General features: G+C 36.3%; 1 protein-coding gene across 2 annotated transcripts in view; it reads right to left on the reverse strand.

Annotated features, from left to right (window-relative positions):
• Positions 1–26,083, reverse strand: part of LOC113094240 (astrotactin-2-like) — a 500,635-nt gene that overhangs the window by 146,693 nt on the left and 327,859 nt on the right. The gene's annotated exons all lie outside the window — the stretch shown is intronic.

Genomic DNA, 26,083 nt, shown 5'->3' on the forward strand with positions numbered 1-26,083 from the left:
CAGACCTTAATCCAACTGAGAACTTGTGGGGTGATATCAAAAATGCTGTTTCTGAAGCAAAACCAAAAATGTGAATGAATTGTGGAATGTTGTTAAAGAATCATGGAGTGGAATAACAGCTGAGAGGTGCCACAAGTTGGTTGACTCCATGCCACACAGATGTCAAGCAGTTTTAAAAAACTGTGGTCATACAACTAAATATTAGTTTAGTGATTCACAGGATTGCTAAATCCCAGAAAAAAAAAATGTTTGTACAAAATAGTTTTGAGTTTGTACAGTCAAAGGTAGACACTGCTATTTTTTTGAACACACCCCTTTCAACTAATTGCCCAATTGCACAGCCTTAAGAGCGTGCATATCATGAATGCTGGGTCTTGTTTGTTTTCTGACAATCTACTGAACCTACTGGTAACTTGTTTGCCACGCAGCAATAAAAAATATACTAAAAACCTTGATTATTCTGGTTAGTCACATTGTACTGCTATTATTTTGAACAAGACTGTATATATATATACGAGGGGATTTGATGATACTATGCAGTAGTTCCATGAGCTTTTTATTTATTTATTTTTCTCCCCTTAAAATTAACAACTTTTTGGGTACTTGGCCTTGGCATATACTTTGAGTGTGTGTGGGTGGGTGTGCTCACATAGCTAAGGTGACAACCTTTATTTATATAGTGCTTTAAACAAAATAACCAAGTAAAAAAACAACAACAACAATAACACAAAAAACAAAAGAAAAAAATACATAATTTTTGGATCAAAAGTACCATAGAGGCCATATGTGCATATGCAGTTAATTTAACACTATTATATTTTCAATCACTAAACAGCCATGTGTATCAAAACAAGAAAGACTGTACAGTTTTTATTTATTTATTTATATTTTTTTGCTTTTGCTGGTAAGGCTTATTTACATTTCAACCATAATTATTTCACACAATATTGTTTTCCTTTTTTCTCTTTTATAATACAGGTTGTGCAAGGGATGGGAGTTTTTAACTGTTATTACAATCTGAACATTATGTAGTTGATTTGGCAGTCATTTATTCTTTATGAGAATGGCATTTCCACAGGGTGCTGGTGAAAGGGGTTGATGAGGGTCGCAGGCTGGGCTAATAGGAATTCAGACATTGTGTGGCCCCACTTTGACACATAGAGAGATGGAAAGGTCTTCAATATCAATGCCAGTAATCCATTAACTTTTAGAGTTAATTAAAGACAAACATTTTAATGGCTTTTGGCATTGAGGACGTAGGCCTCTCATATGAGAAAATAGTTGAAGGTACTGTATACACACACACACACACACACACACACACACAAGGAATATCATTCTCACCACTGTGTACTCATTTCTGATCCAGGTGAAGTCACAAATGCAAAGACAAAAAAAAATTAACTGGAATGAAAATGTCGCCAATGAGAATCAAATGTGAAGAAAGGAGTTTAATTTGTGGATTATAATCATGAGATTCTAAAAGAAAAACGGTCAAGTGTTCTCTATCTTTGAATGTAGTTGTGTGTCTGTCACAGTGAACATGAAGAGGAATTGGAAGTATAATTAAAAGCTCATTATACTCTAGGAGTTCAAAACAGGAGCAGTCGCTAAAAATGAACTACAACATCACATAGAAAATTTTATTCTGAGAACAAAAAAAAAAAAAAAATCTGAGTTTTGGTTACCATATCCTTAATGTATGCGCTAAAACATCACACAGTAGAAATAAATCAATTTCTCCAATTGTACCTGAAAATATGTATTATTGCATTTTATTAATTTATATATAAACATGTTATAAATATGTATTTATTTTCTCACAGAGAAGTAAATGCATAAAATAATCAAACGCAATAAATTATCAATTAACTGTTATGATATATATATATATATATATATATATATATATATATATATATATATATATATAGCATCAATAAATTGACTCACTTTCACCGCAACTTTAGATCACTTTGCTTTTAGTGTACTACTGCGTGATATTGTCTTTCATAGACCTCACAGTAGAACAAAAAGAAAATCATGTTGTAATTCATGCCACATGTCTGTCACGGTCTATTCCACACCTCACGTTCTCTTCTCTTATGTTTCACTCTGTCAGTTCCTCCTCCTTTCTGGCTCATTCTGTTTAATCACTGTTCAGATGTAATCTGTATTTCAGACTTAATGAAGAAGTAATGATGCTCCTCCATTAAACTGCGGGTGTCGTGGTGAGCGGCTCTCCCAGTCTAATCACACGTACGGCCCTCCTCCGGCTCGTCTGTTCTTCTGGACCACGACTTTCCTCTGATAAATTATGAATATAATGAAAAGGAGAAATTGGTTCTGCCAGAATACCTCGATTTTTATCCTCTAGTACTTTAACTACAATTATACACAAATCACCATGTGTTCAAGGAGCCAACCACCTCATCTGTTAACTAAAGCAGAAATGATTCAAAATATTTTGTTAATTGAAATAAATATGAAATAAAATAACATTTTCACAAAAATTGCGAAATCTAAAATTGAAATAATTATATTGATAGATGGATGTTGTGTACAGTGTAATGTTACACTGCATCAAACCATTCAACCCACCAGCCAAAGCACATCAATTCTAATTAACAAGATAAAATAAAGAAAACTTCAATGAAAACAGATTAAATGTGTGAATTTGCACAGTATAAAAAAAAAAACAAAAAAAAAACAAACAAAAAAAAAAACCTTGACATGCCATTGTACAGTCATCTTGCATAAAGAATTGACAGCAATATCAAACATTCAACTACACAAGAAATGAACTCTTATATTACAAACCGTATGTACAATTTTAAATAGGTAATTTATTTCAAACTGAGTTCCATAAATTGAAACTAATTGTGCATGCATTCAACTCCAACAATAAAGCACAAAACCGAAGGACAAGAGAAGCATGTGGACTACACAGCAAAAACAGATGATGTTGCAGGTTTCTACATCTGCAGTGTCTTTGTAGTCAAACAATGCAGTGTTTAACGTCTCAGATGGTGTCTGACACAGATTGTCTAAGACAATTTCTCTCTACGGAAAACTGCTTTCATCCGCAGCTGTTCGAGCCGTGCTGAGGAACGGAAAATGTCCAACTCTAAAGTTGCTATCTAGCCAGTATATGACTACAAGCTGCTCGCAAAACTACCTGCTTTGCTGCACACAATACACCAACTACAACAAGTAACAGTGGGCTTATGTAAATAAATACCTCTCAATGGTACCTTCTCATGTCTGAGATATTTAAAATAAAGAAATATAGAGCTGGTATGCATAGTACAGATGAACAGACAGACTGAAAAAAAAAAAAAAAAAATTATATATAAATCTCCCACAGACCAGCAGGCAGACACCCTCATTAGCGTTTCGCAGAAAACTGTGGTGGAAAAACACGGTTACTCAGTGCTTCATGGGATGTGGGAGCATTTTTCATTGAATTTATACCTCTACTTCAACTAAATCAATAAAAGAGTTTGACCTCTAACCACCACTGTACAAAACCGGTTGGCATTTTATGAGTCTGGGCCAAAACCGATTCACGAATCCACCAGAGTTTCTGTTATAGATGGATTAAAGCAGAAGAATGCCAACAGCTCAACAGCATGAGGTTATATTTGACGTGTGTCTGTAATGAGTGAATAGAATACAATCAATGTTTCTCTAGGGATCCAAATGCTGGATAATCTATTCAATGGAAATAGCTGTGAAGGCTTAAACAGTCACTTGAAATTCATCAGTCAAAATGCTCAAATCAATTTACTTCCTTGAACAAATGATGCAACTTAATGTCACCCTGGAAAAAGGGGAACACATTGTGCTATTTTTGGATCATGAAAATAAATGTGTCTAAATGTTCTGTCAGTTATATGAAGTGACTGACAATGTATAACTCTACCATATTCAAAGATAAAGTGTACTTTGCCTGTAAGTAATCAAGTACCAAACATCAGAATTATATATGTGAAATGCTAAAAAGCAGCGAGCCCAATCTTTGGTCTATTTGCAACTTGGAAAAATCATTTTTAATACAGTCAGTGTACCAAAAACAAACTACTAAAAAGACAGAATAAGAGAACATGTCTTGTGTTAATAATGTTAAAAAATGTGATGTCTTAGCTTAATATGGTGGCCTTTTGCATAAAATATGTATCTGTTTATCAACTTTGTAGATTAATACAATATTTAGTGCTGTTAATTAATTCATAACTAGGGGAGATTTTTTTTTTTTTTTTATTTATTTACACCACGGTTTTTGTATAATTGCTTTTTTTATGTAGTGAAAACTGCATCTCCCATACAACTCTACACAAGGATAAAACTGTATCTAAGTGTAGGCCATTCATTAGGAGTCACATGGGGTGAGTGTGATATCAGCTGTGAAGCAGGTACGCTGCTGACTGTTTGACTTATTCTCCTTGTCGGCGTAAGACTAATGAACTCCTGTGCTGTTAAAAACCGCTCAATAAGCAACTCTGGCCAGCGTGCAACACTAATCGTGATGCATCCTCCACCGTATGTCTGTGAGCAGGACGGTATTTAGCTCTGCCTATGCTGCATTTGCTCTTTAATGGGACACAAGCTTATTTATTCTCCTCAGGAAGCGGTTGAGATCTGCTTGCAGATGATGAGAGATGTTCAATCTGTTTGCAATGTCAGGATGGACATAATTCACCTACTGTAACTGCAATGCCACACCATTATTTTTCAAATCAGCTCTTGCATAAATCTACATCAGTTTTGGAGATTTTATTTACTCCTAAAGTAGAGAAAACCATGAGTAATATAACAATATTATTATTGTTCAATATAACAATATTATATTTATTGTTATATCTTAATACATTTCTTTCAACATTAATGTATTCATAATTTGAAACTCAACTCAGTAAGAAAATATAAATATATAGTAAAATGTAAAATCGAGATTAGTCCCATTTATCAATTTATTTGATAGTAATCAATCAATCAGATAATCAATCAATCAATCAATCAATACGCACATACACTGAACAAAATTATAAACTCAACACTTTTGTTTTTTGCCTCCATTTTTCATGAGCTGAACTCAAAGATCTAAGACACTTTCTATGTACACAAAAGGTCTATTTCTCTCAAATATTGTTCACAAATCTGTCTAAATCTGTGTTAGTGAGCACTTCTCCTTTGCCGATAATCCATCCACCTTACAGGTGTGGCATATCAAGATGCTGATTAGACAGCATGATTATTGCACATGTGTGTCTTAGGCTGGACACAATAAAAGGCTACTCTAAAATATGCAGTTTTATTACCCAGCACAATAACACACATGTCACAAGTTTTGAGGGAGCGTGCAATTGGCATGCAGACTGCAGGAATGTCCACCAGAGCTGTTGACCGTGAATTGAATGTTCATTTCTCTACCATAAGCCATCTCTAAAGGCGTTTCAGAGAATTTGGCAGTACATCCAACCAGCCTCACAACCGCACACCACGTGTAACCACACCAGCCCAGGACCTCCACATCCAGCATCTTCACCTCCAAGACCGTCTGAGACCAGCACCCGGACAGCTGCTGCAACAATCGGTTTGCATAACCAAAGGATTTCTACACAAACTCTCAGAAACAATCTCAGGGAAACTAATAGGCATGCTCCTTGTCCTCATTGGGGTCTCGACTTGACTGCAGTTCGTCGTTGTATCCGACTTGAGTGCACAAATGCTCACATTCAGTGGCATCTGTCACATTGGAGAGGTGTTCTCTTCACGGATGAATCCCGGTTTTCACTGTACAGGACAGAGGGTAGACATCGTTTATGGCATTGTATGGGTGAGCGGTTTGCTGATGTCAACGCTGTGGATCGAGTGGCCCATGGTGGAGGTGAAATTATGGTATGGGCAGGCGCATGTTATGGACAATGAACACAGGTGCATTTTATAAATGGCATTTTGAATGCACAGAGATACCGTGACGAGATCCCGAGGCCCATTGTTGTGACATTAATCCACGACCATCACCTAATGCGTGATAATGCACGGCCCCATTTTGCAAGGATCTGTATACAATTCCTGGAAGCTGAAAACATCCCAGTTCTTGAATGGCCAGCATATTCACTGGACATGTCACCTATTGAGCACACATGTGATGCTCTGGATCGGTGTATACAACAGCATGTTTCAGTTCCTGCCAATATCTAGCAACTTTGCACAGCCATTGAAGATGAGTGGACCAACATTTCACAGGCCACAATCAACAACCCGATCAACTCTATGTGAAGGAGAAGTGTTGCACTGCATGAGGCAAATAATGGTCACACCAGATACTGACTAGTTTTTGAGAAATAGGCATTTTGTGTATATAGAAAAAGTCTAACTAAAATTTTGCTTTTATAATTTTGTTCAGTGCATACATCTGTATGATCATACTATATGCTCATTTTCCTATCTTTGCATCCATGTTTTCCAATTAGTAATACAATAAGAACATCAAAAAAATATATTTTTAAAACACATGAAAAATAAATAAATAAAACAAAATGGCTTGAATGTGTAAATTGCCGTAAGAGATGATTAAGATCACAAAACAATCATGTCCTTGAAATCGCTCTTTCGCCACATCCTGTGTACTCCTTAAGTCATTCATTTTCCTTCCTTTCATTTCAGCTTGTTACATTCAAAAGCTATGGTGCTAATAGGACTCCAAAAGCTTACAAGATTATTTCCTTCATTCTCTGAAAGCAACTACCAAACATTATCACATTTACATGTTGAGTGCTACAAGTGCAAATTGAACCATTCAGTGAGATCTTGCTGTTTGGGAATTATCCAGTCTGCTTTGCTGCAATGACACACCAGCCTTCTTTGAGGTTTGCAGCACTAAACATAAAAGCATCTCTGAAAGGAAGCAGACCTTGTCTCTCTTGGCTCTCTAAATGACACACATCTTTTGCCTCACAAAGTACTGCTGGGGTGCCTTGACATTTACACACACAATGGAAGTGAAACATTTCAGCTCATGAACCTGTGTCAAGACCTAGACGTATGGAACATCGTGCAATATTTTTCTCTGGCTTCTGTTAAACATTTTATTACAAACTTGACAGATGTCATTATAAAATCACAGCACCACTTTATATCCTTCTACAGCCTTTCTATAGTAGCTCATAAACAGGACTTGCATTAAAGGGAGGAACTTCTCAAAGAAGGTTTTAGTGTGCTGACTGTACAGCAGTTATGTTAAAACACATAACACTGTCAGCACATTAAAACCCTCTCTCAGAAGATTCATCATCTCAAAGCCTCATCAGAGCAGCACTTTTACAACAAATCAACCATCTTTAACAATGCAAATTCAAGTCCATCTTTCTTTGACTTCTTAATCTACATACACGTGTAGATATGCATCTTTAATGCATAACCATTAACCATTACGATTCTCCAGCTCAGATTCTCTCATACATTTCTGAAGTTCTACTACCAGGGTTTCTGTGGGTTTTATGGGGGTAAATTTAAGACTTTTCAAAGACCTTTTTTGAGAAAAAAAAAATAATCAATGCACTGCATGGAACACATTATGCCAATATGTTTTCTTGAATGCAAATGTCTTGTATTAGCAAAAATTAAAGGTTTGAATATACCACTTATTCCTGATCTTCATTATTATTATTTTAATTTTATTATTTTTTTATTTATGTATTTATTAGTTTTTTTTTTTTTTTTAACAAAGTAGTTTTACTATACTTTTTTCATTAGCTTATGCCTTGTTTTCCAAGGCAAATGTCTAAAATTACTGATTCTTAAAAGGAGATACATATATTTGAGAAGTAAAATTAAATGTTTTTTATTTTTATTTTATTTATTTATTTATTAATTTTTTGTGATTAAACAGATCAAAAATAAGTGAGTATACAAGAATATCAGATTTTAGACTTAAGAATTTTTTTTTTTTTTTTAAATGTTCTTATTAATAGTTACTAAGGTAATTGTTTAGGTATGGGGTCAGATTAACATGGTCATTAAGAATAAGACTCTTATATGTGCAATGTGTGCTTTATAAGTACTAATAAGGAACCAAAATGCTAGTAGTATGCATGCTAATAACCAAATAGGTAATAGTGAGGACTAATCCCTAAACTAAAGTGTTATCATGCATAATTTTTAAGGATGTTTAGAAATTTGTATTGGAGAACAAAACAAAAATAATACATATTTTGTTGTTGTTGTTGCAGTGCATGCAATATTTGGTAACACTTTAGAATAGGTAGCACTTGTTAACCATTAACTTCGAAATTTTTCTCAATAAATTCTTAATTTGGTGCTTTTGGCAAGTGTGGGCAGGTGCCAAATCCTGCTGGAAATTTAAATCAGCATCTTCAAAAAGCTCAATTTGGTTTAAAAAAAAAAAAAAAAAAAAAAAAACACAACAATGGGTCAACACCAGCAGAATACATTGCACCCCAAATCATCACATACTGTGGAACCTTAACACTGGACTTCAAGCAACTTGGGCTATGAACTTCTCTACTTTTCCTCCAGACTCTAGGACCTTGGTTTCCAAATTAAATAATAAACTTTCTCTCATCTGAAAAGAGGTCTTGAGACCAATGGCAACAGTCCAGTTCTTTTCCTTAGCCCAGGTAAGATGCCTCTGACATTGTTAGCGGTTCAGGAGTGGCTTAACAAGAGGAATACGACAACTGTAGCTAAATTCCTTGACACGTTTGTATGCCTTGGCCCCAGCCTCAGTCCATTCTTTTTGAAGTTCACTGAAATTCTTTAGTCAATTTTGCTTGACAGTCCTTATAAGGCCGCGGTTCTCCCGGTTGGTTGTGCATCTTTTTCTTTCACAAGTTTTCCTTCCACTCAACCTTCTGTTAACATGCTTGGATACAGCACTCTGTGAACAGCCAGCTTCTTTGGCAATGAATGTCTGTGGCTTACCCTCCTTGTGAAGGGTGTAAATGATTGTCTTCTGAACAACTGTCAGATCAGCAGTCTTCCCCATGATAGTGTAGCCTAGTGAACCAAACCGAGAGAGCATTTTGAAGGCTCAGGAAACATTTGCAGGTGTTTTGAGTTGATTAGCTGATTGGCATGTCACCATATTCTAATTTGTTGAGATCGTGAATTGGTGAGTTTTTGTTAAATGTGAGCCAAAATCATTACAATTTAAAGAACCAAAGACTTAAACTACTTCAGTCTGTGTGCAGTGAATTTATTTAATACACACGTTTTACAATTTGAGTTGAATTACTGAAATAAATGAACTTTTCCATTTCATTCTAATTTATTGAGATGCATATATATATATATATATATATATATATATATATATATATATATATATATATATATATATTTTTTTTTTTTTTTGTTTTGTTTGTTTTTTTTTGTTTTTTTTTTTGTTTTTTTGTAATGTGGCAGATTTGTAAATTGTACACAGAAAAATCCTCTGAATCTTTGTGTTTTGCCGATTTCCCATTCATTTCCTAGAGTCTGTATTCTTGACCGAAGACCACAAGCGTGACTATTTTTTATTTTTTTTTTACAACTTAGCCTGCTCAAATCATGCCCTCATTATTATTATTATTTTTTTAATAAAAAATTCAAAACAGAAAAATGTTCAGTCAAATGTGAACATTGTCTACACTATGATAGAATTTCCATGCATTTGTGAATTGTGCAAATATACACCCTTCCAATGAACAAAAAGCGTTGCTCTACTTTGGCAGCTCCCGGCTCCCCCTGCATCTGTTCAAGTTCCACACAGAGCTCTGAACATCAGCCCTGTTTGCCAAATGCGACAACACAGGAAAACGAGTCCCAGACGTGGGGGACAAAGACGCAGAGATATATGCAGGTGGGTGGAGGGTGAAAATAACGGGTTAGGGCATGCAAATGCCCTGCCTCTCGCAGATGACTGGGTTAAAAGAAAATAAAGATAAGGGAGTCGGAAGCATGTAAAAATTCTACAGTAGGCAACAATACAATATACTGCTGTTCAGAGAGCATGAGTGCTGATATTAATAGTTTGAAAATGCATTTCACATCCATCTCAGTTGTATTTCCTGAAAACGGATTTTGTATACTTAAAAAATAATTACATTACATAAAGAAACATTACAGCCAGATGCCCCCATCAAGTCCTGAATGTAAGGGAAATCTTGAAGGACGAAAATGCAGAGGTTGTTTTCAAATAGCAGATTGTATTATGAGCTCAACCAGATACCATTATTTTATGTGTCATACGATTGACCTCCAGCACACAAACCACATTGACAGACAAACTAGTGATGCGAGAAGTGAAGCTTTGCCACTCTGAGTCGATTGAACCAATCTGCAAAATGTTTCACGCAGAGTTCAAAACTTCACACTTCGAGAAGCTCTGCTGTTTAAAGCCATGTCAGTGCAACAGCAAGAAAGTTAATTGTACATATTTATATATATATATATATATATATATATATATATATATATATATATATATATATATATATCATCACCCATCACAAACCTGTTTTAAATTCAAACCATTGCTTCTGGCCAAAATACAAGTCCATAATCCACAATAATATTTATCTCCTAAATAGACCAGATGGCTTCTATTTATTTATTTATTTTTTATTACTTTTTTCACCGGATGAAGCAGCATGGACATGCATTTTTACTTTTATTTTTAGTGGAAGCAATGCTCTTAAAAAAATAAAATAAAATAAATAAATAAATGAATAAAAAAAATAATAATAAATTGGTTAATGGATGGACTGGAGCCGTGTGGATTACTAGTGGATTATTGTAGGGATGCAACAATACGGTTAGCCCACGGTTCAATACATACCTCGGTTTTTAAAACACGGTTTTCGGTTCGGTTCGGTTCGGTTCTGATGGCTTGACACATAAGAGTGTATTTCTGTTATTCTATGCACAGGCAATAAGAACAGTAAAAGGTTAAGAAGAAAAAAATATTTTTATTGCAATACTCCTTTATTTTACTTAAGAGCAAAGAAAAGCCCACTAGTTCCTAGTGTATTGTATAATATATATATTTTTTTATTTTATTTTAAAACATCACACAGCTGCTTGTAGCCCATGTACAAACTGGGGAACACATAAATTCCCAAATTTTGGAAATAAACATACATGTCAAGTTAGTAAACATAAATTGACCATTTCAAATAAACATACTTGTACTTCAGTAAACATAAACCATCTTAATTAACCTTAACAGTACTCCAGTACAGTATCCTTCATTCAGAATGTAAAGTGCAATTTGACTTAGGTCAGCTATCTATTCTTGGATTTTGAGGTTCTTCTGTAAAAAAATAAGCCTGTCAACATTCTCTGCAGCAAGGCGAGAGCGTTTTGCACTTACAATATCCCCGGCAGTGGAGAAAATTCTCTTACTCGCAATGGAAGTTCCTGGGACACAGAGGTGTTGTTGTGCAGCTTTTGCTACATGGGGGAACTTGCATTCATTTGTTTTCCACCATATGAATTGATCAGCATCCACATGAATACTGTCTGCTAACTTGTATGTGGTGACTTCCTCCTCAATGATCTGGGGAAATGGCTTACCCTGCTTTTCCTCAGTTTTGAAAAGCTCCCCAAATACCTCTGACATTGCTGTCTTCTTCTTGGGAGGGGGAGAGGATGGATTGTCTTCATCTTTGGAGGGCACAGGATTCTCCACTAGACCCTTTGCATCAAAGAGAATGATCCTTTAGTATAATTATTACACATATAAGCACACACAGCTCAGAACCACAACCACCTCCAGTGTAACATGACAAATGTGATTTTTTTTTTGATCAGTGAAAAGGACACAATTTATAAGAAGCATCTAAATAGATTAAACAATCAAAATAACAAATGATAAAAAACAAATCAAATAGTACCTGCTGTTCATGCTCCAGAATTTCATGGATGATATTCCTGTAGAGCTCATCGCGAGAGTCTTCATTAAGGTAAGGCAGGGATTTAAACCTGGGGTCAAGGGCTGTGGCAATTTGGAGGTAATCATGAAGATTGGGGTCAGTGTACCTCTTTGCCAGGTCATTTATAACGGCTGCTTTCGCACTGCCCTGGTCTCCTGGTGACATGGATTTGAGAATCATCTCTTTCAGAGGAAGGATCATTGATATAGTGGGGGTTGTTTCACTGCTCATGAGAGTTGTCACTGTTTTCAGTGGTGTGAGGACCTGAATCAGTTCTTCTGCAAGTTTCTGTTCACTGTCATTCAACATGGTTACGTTCTTGACAGACAGCTTCAGATCTTTGTCCAGTAAGGCAGAATAGATGGCGGGCTGCTGTTCTGTGTATCTTTCCAACATGTCATGTACTGTATTCCACCGAGTTGTGACATCATGAATTAACTTGTGTCTGGGCAAGTTTAACATCTCCTGCTTCACAGTCAAAACATGGTGGGCTTTGGTGCTTTTGTGAAAAAAGGTCACTATTTTTCTAACCCTCGCCAGGAGGCGGGACAATGTGTTGATTGACACTGCTTTCTTGGCTGCTAGGTTTACAACGTGCGCAAAACAACTTATCTGTGGCCCCAGCCCATCAGCTTCATGGACTGCATTCACAATATTCGGAGCGTTATCTGTGGTGACTGGGAGTAACATATTTGGCCTCCTCAACTTCCAAGTATTCACTGCGTTTGTCAACTCTTCTGCCAAATGAGCGCTTGTATGACCTTCATACAGGGGACGCGTTTGGAGTACAGCGCTTTTCATTTCCCAATACGACATGTAGTGAACAGTTACAGTGAGGTAACTCATGGTTGCCCGCGAGGTCCAACCATCTGTGGTCAGAGCAAGGCTCTGTGCTTTAGCCAATTCGTTCACAATACTGTTGCACGTCTTTTCATAGAGGTCGGGAATTATCTCGGTGCTGAAAAAAGTGCGAGACGGTAGTCTGTAACGCGGATCGAGAGTTGACAAAAGCCCGCGTCTCCAATCACCGAAAACGGCTGCAAATCTTTCGCAATGAACACCCCCACTGCCTTTGTTATTTTTATGTGTCTCTCGGAACTAGTTGGGTATGTGTGCTGGAAGGATTCAGCGAGGGACTGTTGTTTTTTAGAGGACTTCATTACCTGCTCTGCTATCCTGCCTTCAGACAGTGATATTGCTGGGTGATGGCGCCACAGATGTGCAGTCATGTTGGAAGTGTTACCGTTTGAGTAGGCTACACGTGTAAAACAATGCTTGCAGACAGTCATTTTTTTTGTTTACCGTTTTTTCTTCCTCTGCGTTATAGTCGACGGCAAAACCGAAATGTCTCCACACTACGGATTTGAAAGACGCCGGCGCTTCCTCGTACTGTAGCCTCACTTCACCGCCGCTCGCCATGTTAAAGTGTGGATTGGAATAATGATTCAGCGCCCCCTAAATATTTACTCGCGGGGAGGAGTTTCCTCCTCTCAGCTCGTACACCAGGCACACACAAACAGTAAATTCGGAGAGAAATAAGACACATTTAAATTATTTAAACGTAAAACCGAAAAAAACGCAATTCACAAGCGCGTATTGAACCGTGGATGTCGTACCGAACGGTTCAATATTATATTGAGAATTGTGACATCCCTAGATTATTGTGATGTTTTTATCAGCTGTTTGGTCTCTCATTCTGATGGCACCCATTCACTGCAGAGGATCCATTGGTGAGCAAGCGATGCAATGCTACATTTCTCCAAATCTGATGAAGTAATAAACTCATCTACATTTTGGCTAATACTAGCAAGTCTTTTTCTAGTATTTAACATTTTTTGTGCACTTAAACTTTTTCTAACATTAAAAAAGACATATATAATTTTTAACGACTTTTAGGAAAATGCTATTTTCTATGATATATAATGACAAACTGTTACAAATCAGGTAGTCATCCAGAAGATGAGTTGTCATGTTACTGTTTACCATATGTATATGACTGACATGTGCAGTGCAGCACTGAGTGTGGCGCCAACTGTACAGTGTGTCCCACCCAACTGAGGTGATGCAGGGGAAAAATGAAATGCCAGATTAATGCATGCATTTCCATAAATGGCACAAAAACAGTCATGTTTCAGTCTTTCAGAGTTTCTGTCAGAATCAGACCAACCCATGTTAGTTAGCAGTTAGTGGCTCACAAAAGCTTTTGCTAGTCTGTGAACATTTCAACTAATAGTTTCTTTGTAAAAGGCTTAATTAACTCTTAAAGCGTTTATGTTTATGAATGTGGTTTCATGTAATTACACAGGCCTAAAGCAGCAAATTGTTGCAAAACAAACTGACTAACTAGTGCGGCTCCAAAAGCCCATTACTATTCTGTTTTATCTAGCTGTATTGCATTTTGTGCCAATGCAGATACCAAATTCAGGTACAAATAACAGCATTGAGTTGCACAGAGTGACATTACTGTTGTCATCATTAATCTCTCTCGCCTGTCTCTGTCTTTCCTGCACAGAAATGAATCACCTCTGTTGGACAGCAACATTGTGCCTGGCCATGATTATCCAACTTATAATTGACCAGGGTTTGCTCTGAAGTTGATGAATGTGGCTCTGCCTGTAATTCATAAATATGTTGCGCTTCATCACAGATTGCAGTCTGTGAGGGAACTTTACCGAAGCCTGGTGCTTTTAATTGAGATACTTAACATGCATGAAAAATGAGGCAAGTCTACACTAGGCAGGTTCATCACACTTACATCCCTGCCAGTGGAAGGTACGAATCATTACACACATATTACAGGAGACATGAAGTCAGCGTCCACATTTAGAGGATTATGCTGAGACCTGCATTATTAAGACTTAAGACAATAAACAATAGTTTTATTCTAACAGCATTTTCCATTTTCACAATGCTTCATTTGACCACAAAGTTGGTCAGAATATATATTTTCACTAAGTAAACAGTAAAGAAGCCCGCTTATGCAACTGAACAAGGAAAAATAAATAAATTAATTAATTAATTAATTAAAAAGCGTGACTTTTTTATCTCACAGTTCAGACGTTTTTTTCTTGCAATGGCAAGCTTACATTTCGCAATTCTGAGAAATAAAGTCAGGATTGTGAGATATAAACTTTTAATAGTAAAAGAGAAAGAAACAGTCTTTATACTCAAAATTGATTTGATCTCATAATTATCAGAAAAGTGGTCAGAATTATTAAATAAAATTATTATGTAAATGCATGTTAATTGCAATTAAAATGTATGACAGTTTACATTTATATTAAATGCAAATAACTTTATTTTATGTTTTTGATTTTTACATACTCAAGTATGACATCACTACAGGTTTAATGTATTTGTTTCTTGTTTTATTTAGGCCTAAATTATGGGAGTGAAATTATTTAGTGCCTCACGTTTTACTAAAATAAATTAAATAATTCATAAAACATGTAACAATTTCTTAATCAGTTTTTCCCCAAGTAGTTATCCATCAAAATAAAGGACAGGTAACGAATAACAAAGTATGTGTGTGTCAAAAATGCATCCAGTTTTATACATTTTCATTAACTTTAAAATATGAATAAAAAATTTACTTACAAATATAGGCCTAAAATGTGAGAATATTGACATTTTGCAGCTCACTAAAATAGGCTACCAGTTTTAATGCTCTGATTACAAGTAAACAACCATTTCTTTAAGATAATATAACACATAATTCATATTATCTGTTTAACCTCCTGCCCTCCGGGAGGCGCTTCAGGAGCCTCCGGACAAGGACCACAATATTCAGGAACAGCTTTTTCCCTAAAGCGGTCTCCTTGCTGAACTCTGACACCCCTCAACACCCCCCACACCACACACACAGACTCCTCCCCCTCTTCAACAATCTGACTGATTTATTTATTTATTCACAACAAGCAAAAAAATAGTAACTTGTTATTACTTGCACTACTGTCTGTTTATCCAGGAACACTGAATAATCCATTTGCACACTGAAATATTTTCTATGCACTTTACTTTCCATTGCAATAGTGTTATTATGTTCATATGTTCATAGTTCTGCCTGTAATGTACATACACTTTTACATAATCCATCTGTATAGTATGTTCATAGTACACCTATCTGTATATAATGCTAATAGTATTTAAAATCTGTAAATTATGTCCATAATACTTGTCTCTATAGTTATTGTACATATTATAGACCTTGTATATTCTGTACTTACTGCTTATTGCACTTCTGGTTAGATGCTAACTGCATTTCGTTGCCTTGAACCTACATGTGCAGTGACAATAAAGTTGAATCTAATCTAATCTAATCTAATCAAATATTATAAAAATAATACTGCACACCTGTTAAATGTTTAAAATCTAAAATATGGTGTAATACTGTGTAGATTAGAGAACATATAAGCACAGGCCCGTAGGCTTGACATGTGTCCTGCTTGAATTCATTCTGAGAAAAACACACATAACTTCATACATTAAGTAGGCATACAAAATTTTCATTGGTGTTTTTTTTTTTTTTTTTTCACCGACTGGAGCCGTCAAATGTAACACATTGGCGAGGCAAAGCTGACAGCTATTTCCGAAAAGCACACAATGGTTGGCCACCTACTGTATATCTTTATATGTAACTTAATAATTACTTTTACTGTTTTTGAAATATAGTTAAAGTGTTAATGCTGAATGTAGGTGACAAGCATTTATGGTAAACTAAAATATGCTTTCAATTCATTTATGTTGAAACGTATATGTCATGTTTTTTTAGTTTTTTTTTTTTTTTTTGTAATAGTGTAGTTGCAATTTACCATATTGAAAGTGGCTGTATATTTGGCACCGCATATGAAGTATGACAGGATGAATGATCTGTGCTGTGTGGAAGACATTAGCTTGTGGTAATGTTCAGTTTGTTGCTTGCATCGAATGCACCATTCATCAAAAGTGCCGTGGCTGTCGCTCGCCCTCTAAGCTTATTGACAGTTTCTTATCGACAGAACAATGGGCTTTGAGCACAGCTGGAGATGCTTGGAGTGGAATTGATTGGGGGATTTATGGAGTGTTCGGGAGTGCAGCTCTTCAGGGTGGACTGAAGTGGACCTGTGGAGTCCACAGATGTGCCGGACAGACCACAACGCTAATGGCACGGCTGCTTGAAAATGTCTGGGGAAAACATGACCTTAGACAGCTTGAGTCCCTCAAAAGCACTGTCTAGATCATGTGGGATCAGCTTCTATAAACAGTACTGCAAAAATCTATGAGTCAACTAAAACCTGCGGCAGACTTTTAGCGATTGAAGTTCAGGTTGTTGGCATATGAATCACAGTGACATTGGAGATTCCAACAGATAGGCTTGTGGTAATACAAGAATTCAGTGCTTTGTCATTGGCCTATTGCAGATGAGTATCGATCCAAAATTCTCAGTATATCACAAAGGGCTGAAAAGAGCAAAGACATCTTTTTATATTACAAAGATCGCAACATAGCTCTGATGTAGGTCACCAATACCAATTTACACTTAAATTCAGCTAATATTCATTAAATGGTACATATGGCTCAACTCTATGGGATTTTGATGTCAGTTTTATCATGCCAAAAAAAAAAAAGAAGCATGATTTAAAGGGATGATTCATCCAAACTTGAAAATTCTGTTATCATTTACCCAGGTTAGTGATAGTGATGACTCTCCTAGCATTTCATCATCAACCTTTAACAGTAATTGAAAGAATTATGAAACTACACCAGCATGTTTTTGATAAAATGCCCTTCATCCCGTGATCTCTTCAAACTTCTTTTCTCCAGACAGCACACAAACACCACACAATCAATCACCATCTGAGTTTAAATGCCAAGATTCTCACATTTGCTAATATGCTTGGCTGGTAACTACACAGGTTAGACATTAGCAGAGTTTTGGGGAGAGATCCATTGGTTTTAAGCCTATAATACGGTCTATATATATATATATATATATATATATATATATATATATATATATATATATATATATATATATAGGTTAATAAAGTAGAAGACAAGCTCACTGTAAGTATACTATGTGGATTTATCAGTGATCTTTAACGCAGGCTATTTTGCTACATCAGTAAGCAACTGTCTTTAATAGTGAGTCATTGGATTATTGGCTCAACCGATTCTCTGTTTTATGATGAATGAAAATGCATTTACCCATCTCAATTAGCTAACAATTTGCAAGAGTTAAAGATCACACATAAAATGAATAGATATACAGTACAATACATTGTAGCAACAATCACAATATATACACCCCATCTGTCCAAACAGCATTAGTATGACAGGAAAAAATAAAATGTCTAGACATGTTTTTCCTGATGGAGAAAACAACCCACAATGACCCGCAGCACTAATGCACAGATTGTATATAAAAACGATGGCATCAAACATAGAGTGTGAACACACACAGGTCACAGGCAGAGAATCACAGCAATCAGCTAACAGCATAGCGATGCAGCCACTGCCAAAACCACAACCGACAAACCGGCGATAAGGAGTAATAAGAAACAAAACAAAACATAAACAAACTTGGATCCTCTTGATTATAGTAAGTACAATTGTTTTGTAAAAACTAACTATTAAACCTGAACCTACCCCTAAACTTAATCTTAACCCATGTTGCCTTGCATTACCCAGTACTTTCAGACTGCACATGTGCTATGGTGCTTTTGAAGCTTACTGACACAAAAAATAGGAGGCATGCAGTTGTTCACTCAGAGCCTCCGCACACACTCTGCGATGACGTCTTGTTTACAGTAGTGGTCCCTAGCAGACTCTTGGATGAGGAAAGTATTACACAGGGTTAACCATTTAGTAAGTACATGTAGTTAATTAATATTACTCAGTGAATGTTTAATTACACTATAACAAGGACACCTTAAAATAAAGTTTAACCAATAAAGTGCTACACCAAATCCTTACCCTAACCCTAACCATAAGTACATACTCAAAATTAATATAACATCAGTATTTATATATAAATGCACAGTAGAAAAAAGTAAGAAGTAACATAAATATAAAAGAAAAAAAAAGAGAAAATAAAATAAAATAAATAAATAAATAAATAATAATAACTGTAATAGCATCTCATTTATACTAAAATAACACCAAACTGTCTGTATTCATATTGTTTCGGCCTCTAGAGGTCCTCACTGAGCACACATGTCTAGCTCTCACTAATAATGGATGTAATTCTTTCCGAATAATAGTGACTTGACATACTGCCAAGTCCCCAAATTCATGCTCTGCATTTAACCCATCCAAAGTGCACGCACACAGCAGTGAACAGTGTCAAATGCTCTTAATGTCAAATGCAGGAATGTTAACCCATGCATTTATGACCTCAAGGTTAGATTATTGCAATGCTTTATTGGGTTGTTCTGCACGCTTAGTAAACAAACTACAGCTAGTCCAAAATGCAGCAGCAAGAGTTCTTACTAGAACCAGGAAGTATGAACATATTAGCCTGGTCCTGTCAACACTGCACTGGCTCCCTATCAAACATCGTATAGATTTTAGAATATTGCTTATTACTTATAAAGCCCTGAATGGTTTAGCACCTCAGTATTTGAATGAGCTCCTTTTACATTATAATCCTCGACGTCCGCTACGTTCTCAAAACTCAGGCAATTTGATAATACCTAGAATATCAATATCAACTGCGGGCGGCAGATCCTTTTCCTATTTGGCGCCTAAACTCTGGAATAATCTACCTAACATTGTTCGGGAGGCAGACACTCTCTTGCAGTTTAAATCTAGATTAAAGACCCATCTCTTTAACCTGGCTTACACATAACATACTAATATGCTTTTAATATCCAAATCCATTAAAGGATTGTTATGCTGCATTAATTAGGTAAACCGGAACCGGGAACACTGCCCATACCACCTGAATCTTGTGGTCCTTGTCCGTACTTGCTACATCATTAGAAGAATGGCATCTACACTAATATTAGTCTGTTTCTCTCTTATTCTGAGGTCATCGTAGCCACCAGATCCAGTCTGTATCCAATTCAGAGGGTCACTGCAGTCACCCGGATACAGTACATATCCAGACCAGATGGTGGATCAGCACCTAGAAAGGACCTCTACATCCCTGAAAGACAGCGGAGACCAGGACAACTAGAGCCCCAGATACAGATCCCCTGTAAAGACCTTGTCTCAGATGAACACCAGGACAAGACCACAGGAAACAGATTATTCTTCTGCACAGTCTGACTTTGCTGCAGCCTGGAATTGAACTACTGGTTTCGTCTGGTCAGAGGAGAACTGGCCCCCAATCTGAGCCTGGTTTCTCCCAAGGTTTTTTTTCTATATTCTGTTACCGATGGAGTTTTGGTTCCTTTGCCGCTGTCGCCTCTGGCTTGCTTAGTTGGGGTCACTTCATCTACAGCTAAATCATTGACTTGATTGCAAATAAATGCACAGACACTACTTAAAGGTCCCGTTATTCACGCTTTTTTGAAGCTTTGATTGTGTTTACAGTGTACAATATAACATGTGTTCATGTTTTGCGTGAAAAAAAAACAGTATTTTTCACACAATTCACCTATCTGTATACCACTGTTTTCACTGTCATAAAAACGGGCTGATGACTTCCTTGTTCTATAAAGTCCCTCCTTCAGAAATACGTAACGAGTTCTGATTGGGCCAGCAGTTCCTGTGTTGTAATTCGACAGCAGCTGAGCGCGCGCTGCCCTCCTGGTAACGTGATTGGTCTAGAACGCACGTGCTGGAGATGTACTTATAATCACAGGAGCATTTTTACTGACGAGATGCGCATGAAAATCGTATTAGTTTTTTTGCACAGCCCTAACATCTAGTTAACAAAGCTAAACAGCGTTGCCCTTTGTGTAATAAGTTACAGAAACTGTTAAACGCACCAACTTAAATAATAAAATACACTTACCGGTTGTGGTCCATAAACAATGCCTTCTCCAGACAAAGAGGGAACTGCTCCATCTTTCAAGAATAATCTTTGTGCGAATCCGGCATTAAACTGATTGAGATTGAGGAAGTTGTCCTCAGCAAGCTGTCCGCATTGTAACCATTAATCATCCTCAAATTGTAACCATTAATCTCCAAGTACAGCGTCTCTGGGAAGCCCAAACAAAGATGATTGGACTCCGAGATGAAAATAACAGCGTTTCAACGACATGGCAAAAACAAACGCAGCTCTTCCTTCTTCTCCGTCGGAGCGCAACAAGACCACGCCCCCCTTTTTGTGAATTCATGTGGGCGGAGGTTAGTCAAAAAACTGTTTTAGTAACGTCATTACTGCAGGAATGTAGTCCAAACGGGTCTTTTTTTTGTAAGCAAATTTTGTTAAATAAAATATCTCGCTTGGCATTGAACTTTGAGCTTTAGAATTTTACAGATATTATTTATACTCTAACAAGAACATTACACACTAACTAAAGTTTAAAACATGGGATCACAAAGAAGGGGACCTTTAAACTGAACAGAGATGGCATCACTGAATTCAATGATGATCTGCCTTTAACTGTTATTTTTCATTATTGACACACTGTTTTGATAATGAATGTTGTTCAGTTGCTTTGACGCAATGTATTTTGTTTAAAGCGCTATATCAATAAAGGTGACTTGACTTGACAAGTGGCAGCCATTTATGCTGCAGCACCCGGGGAGCAGTTGAGGGTTCGGTGCCTTGCTCAAGGGCACCTCGGTCATGGTAATGTCGGCCCGAGACTTGAACCTACAACCTTAGGGTTAGAAGTCAAACTCTCTAACCATTAGGCTATGACCCCACAATGAATAGGTATTTCACCTGGGTCTCATTGATCTTAATGTATTTTCTTGCTCTTTATCCCAGTTTCTTAGCTTAGTCTTTAGTTGTTCTGAAGTCAATTGCCTGCATAAGTTTTCTTTGGTGAAGCAAAATTTGTAGAAGTTTGTTGTCTCTTGCCTTTTGAATTTATGTCTCGTTTTGCTTTATTTTGTGGAATCAGTCCTCTTTTTTTTTCTCTTTTTGAACTTTGGACTGTTTTTTGCTACCTGGTTATTGACTTTTGAAGTTCCCTGCTTTCTGTGGAATTTTGGGTCAATTGTTTGCTTGAACTTTTACCAAATTCTATTGCATCTGAACATCTCTAAAGCGCATCATTATGTTTGGGTTCACCAGCTCCCAGTGGCTCAAGGTTAGAGAGTCTGACTCTCATTCCGCTGATCCAAGTTCATATCTCAGTTCTGACACTGTCTTAATGGTTTTGTTGACTGAAAATGGTGAAAGTAATCTTTGACATTTTAAGGATCTTAAATTTTATATTTATACCTGCTTGTACACCTTTTTCTATTAATGCATATTGTTTTATTTTTTCTTTAATCAATTTATGGATTATACAAACACAATTATATGTTGTTTCATTTGTGTAACTGAACAAATGTGTAATGACAATATTCCATAAAAAGCATTCAGGACAGTGGGTGTCAGGTGATAGTAATACTAATGTAATAACAGTAAGAGTACAGAGCATTTGCTTGTCTTCCACTAGTTGAAATTTCTGTTTTGGTTTTAGTTTGCTCCAGTGGGCAGCCTTCACTCATGGGTGTTCCAACTAAATCTCATTAGCATAATTAAAAGGAGCTCATTATTCATTGTACTGTGTGTGATGTGACAGACATTTCCTGTGCAGCAGCAACTAATTATTTTCCAGATACATTACGCTGATATAATGTATTCCTCTGAAACTCCACTAATCACTCATAAAATGGGTGTTTCCATCCTCAAAGTTATTAGTTTGTCCCTGCCATGATGTTAAGTACTAATTAAGCTTAATTAATCATTCACAACCACAAGTCTGAATATACAAGCAGTAAAGTTAGAGTTTGTTTGAACTAGGGCTGAATTTTCCACACTTACAGTGAACACTTTGAATACACACACACAAGGGAGAAATGTACAGGAGACAACACTGTGTGTAATAAAGTTTGCACGAGAGAAGTATATATATATATATATACATTAAACAGATGTGACAAGTTCATTATTAAGCTCAGGTTTAAAGAGCTAATGCTTGATGTACCTCCTTTTGAAACAGTATGTTTGTGTGGGATAAAAAAAGCTAACAATAGCTAACTTGCAAAATAAGTGTATTAGACTGGTAATATGCCGTTTGCTATTGCTTCAACAATACACAGTTTGTTGCCCCTGCATGGCATTTTAAGACGTGAAATATTGATTGCAAAGCTGCTGTTTTGTCATAACAAACAGGGTGTTTTGCTTTGTTTTTGTTTCCCATTTAGTGTGAATATATATTATCTAGTTTATTGCAGTCACCTTAATAGAGACCATTCTTTAATTATTTCTTTAAATATTTTTACATAGATAGATAGATAGACAGATAGATAGATAGAACTACTGTACAAGATTAAACAACATTCACACCACTTTACTTATGCCGCGTTTCCACCGAAATTACCCGGAACATTTGTACCAGGAACTTTTTTTCCCAGGAACTTCTTTTCCCCCAGACCTGTTGCTTTCTGCGTTTCCACCGCGGTGTAAAGTACCGGGAAGATTAGGCAAATTGACTGGTGACGTAGGTCTGCGCGCGTTTCTCAATACAAAGTACCGCTGATTAAAAAAAAAAAAAAAAAAAAAAAAAAAAAAAGTACGCTGATTTTGGATGTGCATCCTCGGTTGTTAGTTCAGACTTCGTGCATTCGACTGGGGAGTGTGATGTCTGCGACGACGCAAGTCCGGTAAATCTATAAACAGCAGCATACTTGATAACTTCAGTCAGCTCGTCTTGGCTACTGCAATTTTCCTTACTGTATATTTACAATAAAACGAAATAGGATATCAAATACCACTGCCTCCTTTGGTTTTCATTTAATCATAATAACAGCTGCAGAAATGTACTTAGTTCAGGGATATGTGTATATGCAGCCATTACAATGAAACGAAATATTATATAAATTTGCCTTTTTTATTTTCATTTTAACATATAGATAAATTGAATACAGACCAAAGAAAACCTGTTAGATTTACCCCGCAGCTGAATTATATTTTATGTTTAACCACTAAAGAGACATCAGAGCCAGCGGCACATATCAGAAGGTCTATCCCAGGTAAGGCTGCTTCTCGTCGGATAGATGATCACTGAGCTCCCGCTGAACGTGTGGACTGTGGAGCTCACCGTCTCCGAGATCGGCGAAATACTTTTTTTAAATAGGTGCTGTCTTTATAAATAAACAACAGATTTGAGTTTTAAACAACTACATCCTCGACTGAAATACTTCATGACACAATAACAGTAATATTTAAAAAATGTTGATCCGAATAAATGGTGGTTGAACTCAACCAATCAGGATGTTTAGCGCCAAAGTCCCGCCCCCGAAAGTTCCGGAACTCTGAAGAAGTACCACCTCGCCAGCAGGGACTTTCTGAGGGGCATTTTTTTACCTGGAACTTTATTTAGTTCCTGGTTCCTGCGGTGGAAACACACCAAGTACCAGGCCAAAGTCCCTAGTTCCTGGGTAAAGTTCCTGCGGTGGAAACGCGGCTTTATTTGGCAAAGATAATACTCCAGTGTGCCAAAACTGTTTAAATTATGGGTAATGTACTTGCAACCGAGAACATATTTCCTTCACTGACAGGCTTTTAAGAACAAATTAATGTTGGGAAAAAAATAAATAATAATAATAATTATTCATTGGAATGTGAGTATATAAATTTCATAAAACATGCTTATGATCTAATGCCTGTGCTTTCACATGGTTAGTCCAACGCATCATGGCCATTCAGTGGTCCCAGATCAAACAAACCAACTCTAACAAACCATCATATTGTATGGGACTAAACAGAAACTACCCTTATACAACTAGACTATATCCAGGCTGCCACTGGTGCTTAAATACACAAACCAATAGGTGCATGATGCTTCAGCTCTTAGTCTACACCTGATTCATACCAGAGTATATGCTGACACTGTAAGAACAGCTTGGCATATGTTGGGATTGCAATAATGATGAAAACAGCTTGGTTGCGAAAAAGTAATACTGTAAATAGCATATTTCCCAGAGGACATTTCAGCCAACAGCAGCTGTGGGGCTATCAGAAATGAAGAGGCAAGAGTTATGTCAGATAAAAGGCTTTGATAAGTCTATTAATAACTGCCTGAACATTTCACTTAGACGGAGATATACTGGATGAAAAAATCCAGATAATGTATGTTTTTGTATTTCAGTAGAAATAAGTTAAATGAATAATTCCAAAACATTACATTAAAATGGTCAAATAAACACATGGTCTCAATTGAAAATACTTCTGGTTTGGGGAACTTCCATTCAAAAAGACTGAACTGAATCATTTCAAATCATAAGGTTGCCCACAAATAACGCTTTTCAGTTTGATAGACTGAATAAGCTGTCAATTTTCCTCCATGTTTTATTTGCAGACATCATGAGAATTACATAAAGTTTGCTATTTTAATGTGACATGTTATTACATGACTATGGCAAGGTCTCTTTTAGTCGCTGCATTATTTTCCTCATTATATATATTTCCCCCTTCTCATTCCGCTGTAATAGTATGAAAAAGGACGACATATACTGAAGATTTGTGGTTTGTTCTCCTGATTTAATTTATAATTCCTTTAATAATTGCCTGGAATGCACAAATAATCTCTTGTTTTTCTCCTCAAATCCTCACGTCTCTTTCCAGGTTTGTTTTCACAGGTAAATACAAACCTTTATCTTTCAGAATGTCAGAAATCGGGCAGTGACAAAGTTAATGAACATTTTTGATTATGACAAAAATGATATATAGTAACAGATATACAATACTACTATGTTATTTCACACGTCGGTTATTGCTGTAAAAAATAAATAATAATAAATAAATAAATAAATAAATAAATAAATAAATAAATAAATAAATAAATAAATAAATAAATGGGTGCTTTTAAAAGTGTTTACAGCTTAACAAAAGTTATACCCATAATTCACTCAAAGTGTTATGGGACGTAGGAATAAGGTGGAAAGGTGATTGCTAATGTGATTACTAAGGATAGGCGATGGGATAGTTTATTTGGTTGTAAGGGTATTGTGAGGCAGATTTTAAGATGTTCTGGGTGATTAGAAGGTTT

Source organism: Carassius auratus, unplaced genomic scaffold, assembly GCF_003368295.1.
Source record: "Carassius auratus strain Wakin unplaced genomic scaffold, ASM336829v1 scaf_tig00215316, whole genome shotgun sequence".
NCBI classification, from domain to species: Eukaryota; Metazoa; Chordata; class Actinopteri; order Cypriniformes; family Cyprinidae; genus Carassius; species Carassius auratus.